Source organism: Triticum dicoccoides, chromosome 5A (assembly GCF_002162155.2).
Source record: "Triticum dicoccoides isolate Atlit2015 ecotype Zavitan chromosome 5A, WEW_v2.0, whole genome shotgun sequence".
Lineage (NCBI taxonomy): Eukaryota > Viridiplantae > Streptophyta > Magnoliopsida > Poales > Poaceae > Triticum > Triticum dicoccoides.
Window position 1 is genome coordinate 152,437,568 of NC_041388.1, and position 5,616 is coordinate 152,443,183.

The following is a 5,616-nucleotide window of genomic DNA, read 5'->3' on the forward strand; positions in this document are numbered from 1 at the left end:
TTTCAATGAGTACATACCTTGATAAGATTTTGAAGTAGTTCAAAATGGAACAGTCAAAGAAAAAGTTTCTTGCCTGTGTTACAAGGTGTGAAATTGAGTAAGACTCAAAGCCCGACCACGGCAGAAAATAGAAATAGAATGAAAGTCATTCCCTATGCCTCAGCCATAGATTCTATAAAGTATGCCATGTTGTGTACCAGATCTATTGTATACCCTACACTGTGTTAAGCAAGGGAGTACAATAGTGATCTAAGAGTAGATCACTGGACAGCGGTCAAAATTATCCTTAGTGGAATAAGGAAATATTTCTCAATTATGGAGGTGACAAAAAGGTTCGTCGTAAAAAGTTACGTCGATGCAAGTTTTGACACAGATCTGGATGACTCTAAGTCTCGATCTAGATACATATTGAAAGTGGGAGCAATTAGCTAGAGTAGCTCCGTGCAGAGCATTGTTGACATAGAAATTTGCAAAATACATGCGGATCTGAATGTGGCAGACCGTTGACTAAACTTCTCTCACAAGCAAAACATGATCATTTTTTGGGTCTTAATCACATAGCGATGTGAACTAGATTATTGAATCTAGTAAACCCTTTGGGTGTTAGTCACATGGAGATGTGGACCAATCACATAAAGATGTGAACTATTGATGTTAAATCACATGGCGATGTGATCTAGATTATTGACTCTAGTGCAAGTGGGAGACTGAAGGAAATATGCCCTAGAGGCAATAATAAAGTTATTATTTATTTCCTTATATCATGATAAATGTTTATTATTCATGCTAGAATTGTATTAACCGGAAACATAATACATGTGTGAATACATAGACAAACAGAGTGTCACTAGTATGCCTCTACTTGACTAGCTCGTTAATCAAAGATGGTTATGTTTCCTAACCATGGACAAAGAGTTGTTATTTGATTAACGGGATCACATCATTAGTTGAATGATCTGATTGACATGACCCATTCCGTTAGCTTAGCACTTGATCGTTTAAGTATGTTGCTATTGCTTTCTTCATGACTTATACATGTTCCTGTAACTATGAGATTATGCAACTCCCGTTTACCGGAGGAACACTTTGGGTGCTACCAAACGTCACAACATAACTGGGTGATTATAAAGGAGTACTACAGGTGTCTCCAAAGGTACATGTTGGGTTGGCGTATTTCGAGATTAGGTTTTGTCACTCCGATTGTCGGAGAGGTATCTCTGGGCCCTCTCGGTAATGCACATCACTTAAGCCTTGCAAGCATTGTGACTAATGAGTTAGTCGCGGGATGATGTATTACAGAACGAGTAAAGAGACTTGCCAGTAACAAGATTGAACTAGGTATGGGATACCGACGATCGAATCTCGGGCAAGTAACATACCGATGACAAAGGGAACAACGTATGTTGTTATGCGGTCTGACCGATAAAGATCTTCGTAGAATATGTAGGAGCCAATATGGGCATCCAGGTCCCGCTATTGGTTATTGACCGGAGACGTGTCTCGGTCATGTCTACATTGTTCTCGAACCCGTAGGGTCCGCACGCTTAAGGTTTCGATGACAGTTATATTATGAGTTTATGAGTTTTGATGTACCGAAGGAGTTTGGAGTCCCGGATGAGATCGGGGACATGACGAGGAGTCTCGAAATGGTCGAGACGTAAAGATCGATATATTGGACGACTATATTCGGACATCGGAAAGGTTCCGAGTGATTCGGGTATTTTTCGGAGTACCGGGTAGTTACGGGAGAAGCAATGGGCCTTGATGGGCTTTAGTGGGAAGAGGAGAAAGGGCCAAGGGGCTGCTGCGCCCCCCCTCCCCTCTGGTCCGAATTGGACTAGGGAAAAGGGGGCCGGCCACCTCTCCTTCTCCTCCACTTCCTTCTCCCTTCCTCCCCTCTTGGTGGACTCCTACTAGGACTTGGAGTCCTAGTAGGACTCCACATCCTGGCCGCACCAATTGCCTTGGCCGGCCTCCTCCTCCTCCATCCTTTATATACTGAGGCAAGGGGCACCCCATAGACACAAGTTGATCCTCGTGATCATTCCTTAGCCGTGTGCGGTTCCCCCCTCCACCATATTCCACCTCGGTCATATTGTTGTAGTGCTTAGGCGAAGCCCTGCGACGGTAGAACATCAAGATCGTCACCATGCCGTCGTGCTGACGGAACTCCTCCCGACGCTTTGCTGGATCGGAGCCCGGGGATCGTCATCGAGCTGAACGTGTGCCAGAACTTGTAGGTGCCGAAGTAACGGTGCTTGGATCGGTCGGATCGGGAAGACGTACGACTACTTCCTCTATGTTGCGTCAACGCTTCCGCTTCGGTCTACGAGGGTACGTAGACAACACTCTCCCCTCTCGTTGCTATGCATCACCATGATCTTGCGTGTGCGTAGGAAATTTTTGAAATTACTACGTTCCCCAACCGTTCTCCCCTTTATTATTCATATTACATGGGATGTTGTGAAGATTGCCTAACTTGCGACATATGCCTTCAATGCGATTATGTCTCTAAGTCGTGCCTCGACACGTGAAAACATAGTATCATTGAGAGTCTTCGTCGAACTCCCACTTGAGCTCATACGCGTCTCCTGGAGCGGAATCATCAGGCCCTGCATCTGGTGTAATAGTAATCTGTGAGCCACAGGGACTCAACAATCTCGCACCCTCGCGATCAAGACTATTCAAGCTTATAGGTATGGCAAGGTAAAATGTGAGTGGAGCTGCAGCAAGCGACTAGCAAGTATGGTGGCTAACTTATTCGCAAAAGAGAGCGAGAAGAGGAGGCAATGCACTAGCGAGAAACTAGAGAACAACCTGCGCAAACATTACTCCAACACCGTGTCCACTTCCCGGACTCCGCCGAGAAGAGGCCATCACGGCAACACACTCAGTTGATTCATTTTAATTAAATTAAGGTTCAAGTTATCTACAACCGGACATTAACAAATTCCCATCTGCCCATAACCGCGGGCACGGCTTTCGAAAGTTCAATCCCTGCAAGGGAGTCCCAACTTAGCCCATGACAAGCTCTCACGGTCAATGAAGGAATAGACCTCCTCCCAAGACATTCCGATCAGACTCGGTATCTCGGTAATTCAAGACACTTCGACAGGTTAAAACAAATCCAGCAACACCGCCCGAATGTGCCGACAAATCCCGATAGGAGCTGCACATATCTCTTTCTCAGGGCACACTCACATGAACACTACGTACAACTAAAACCAACCCTCAAGTTGCCCCGAGGTGGCACTGCAAGTGGCTCTATTTGGACCAACACTCAGAGGAGCACTGGCCCGGGGGGTTTAAAATAAGATGACCCTCGGGCTCCGGTAACCCAAGGGAAAAAGAGGATGCGTGGCGAATGGTAAAACCAAGGTTGGGCATTGCTGGAAAATCTCTAATCAAGGCGAACTATCAAGGGGTTCCCATTATAACCCAACCGCGTAAGGAACGCAAAATCCGAGAACATAACACCGATATGACGGAAACTAGGGCGGCAAGCGTGGAACAAAACACTAGGCGAGAGGCCGAGCCTTCCACCCTTTACCAAGTATATAGATGCATTAAGATAACAAGGCAATATAGTGATATCCCAACAAGTAAATAAAAGATGCTCCAACAAGGAACGGCCTCCAAACTTCACCTGCAGCTAGCAACGCTATAAGAGGGGCTGAGCAAAGCGGTAACATAGCCAATCAACGGTTTGCTAGGACAATGGTGGGTTAGAGGTTTGACATGGCAATTTAGGAGGCTTTCAAGCAAGTGGTAGGCATCGTAGCAATGGCATAGCAAAAGAGCGAGCAAACTAGCATAGCAAAGATAGTAGTGATTTCGAGGGTATGATCATCTTGCCTGCACAGTTGTCAGAGTTGATTGGATCCTCAAGAGCAAACTCAAAGAGCTCCTCGTTAGCGAACTCGTCTCCCGGCTCTACCCAAACAAGACAAACAAGCAACAAGGATACAATCAACCACGTGCAAGACCAAGCAATATGATGAAATGATGATATGCTATGCGGGATGCGATGCGGGATGCAAAATGCAAGATATGACAGGAAATGCATGAACATGGCCTCAACTTGGAATTCCAAGGGTGCCACTGGAAAGATGAGATGAAATCGCTTGAAAACGATATAAAGAACGCCGGAATCGGAGTTACGGTTTGGAAATGGCAAGCGATTCAAAAATGACACCGGTCTGCGATTTACAGCAAGTAGGCATCTAAATGCAATGAAATGAACATGCTACAGCACTCAAACATGACAACAAAATACATGGCAGGGATGCACACAAGATGCTTAACAAAAGTCTAGCACTGAGCTACGGCCAAATCATCCATTAGGAGGTTCAACAAGCATGGCAAAAACGCAAATGGTAAAACAGATCTCGGACTTAGTGAAATTAACACTTGTCTGGAATTTTAGATCATATAGCCCTCTTCGGAGCAACAAAACAACATGCTACAGGACCTGAACATGACAAAGAAAGACATGGTATGGAGCTACTCAACAAGCTTAACAAAAGTCCCTTAGTGACCTTGAGCCAAAAGGGATCACAAAATATACTAACAAGCACACGAACATAGCAAAAACATAATCAGTTTTCAGACTTAGTGAAAACTGGGACATGCTGAAACATAACTCACGAAGGCATGTAAACGAGCTCGATGCACTCACTACGGTGCCAGTCATGGAAAGGCAAGCATACACCCATAAAGAAGGCACAAAATACAAGCTAGACATGGCAATAACAATGGCATAACATGCATGGATCAACTATAATAACATCGGCAAAATCTCAAACAAGTTGACGATCTGCCCAGATTTGCAACGAAGCAAAAGTAGAGCTCGATTGACTTAAGCTAGGGTGCTCCATAATTGCAAACAAAGACATGGATGGATATAGCATAACAAGATTAACGAAACTCCTTTACTGATCATCCTCAAAAGAGGCACGGATCACTAGGAAACAGCATGGACATATGGCATCATGAACTAAATGATCCCAGACTTAGTGAAAACTACTAAGTCCCTGAAAACAGATTTACCGGATGCCTCACTTTGCAAGCTTGCACAAGTCACCACACACATCCTAAAAATGCAAGGGTTGCACCTCTGGAAAGATAACAAAATCCTTAACAAAACATCTATAGGACTCATGGGCATATCATGCACACCACAATCATGGCAAAAAATGACAAAAGTCTAAGATGAACTAGCAGATCTGACAATTAACTCACGAAGGCCTCTTCTAACAGAATTTCGGGCATCAAGATGAACTCAAATGAAAATGATGCAATGGAATGAAATGATGTACTCGTCGAGACGAACATTTTGATATACTATATGTCGAAATCGGACTACGGATGTGGAGAAAAGGCAGGTCAAAGTTAGCTCACAAATTAGGGTTCGGAGGAGAAAGTCAACCCTCAAAATTCCAGATCTCAGATCTGAAATTACTATTCACCGAGCGCTGTTCGAGGTTCGTCGGCCGGCGATGGCGGTGGTGGCCGGAGATGGAGGGGGGAGGCCGGAGAGGGCCGCGGAGCCGGCCGGTGGCGCGCGGCGGCTCGCGGCACCGGAGCGCGTCGGGCGGCGTGGAGGCGGCGGTGGTC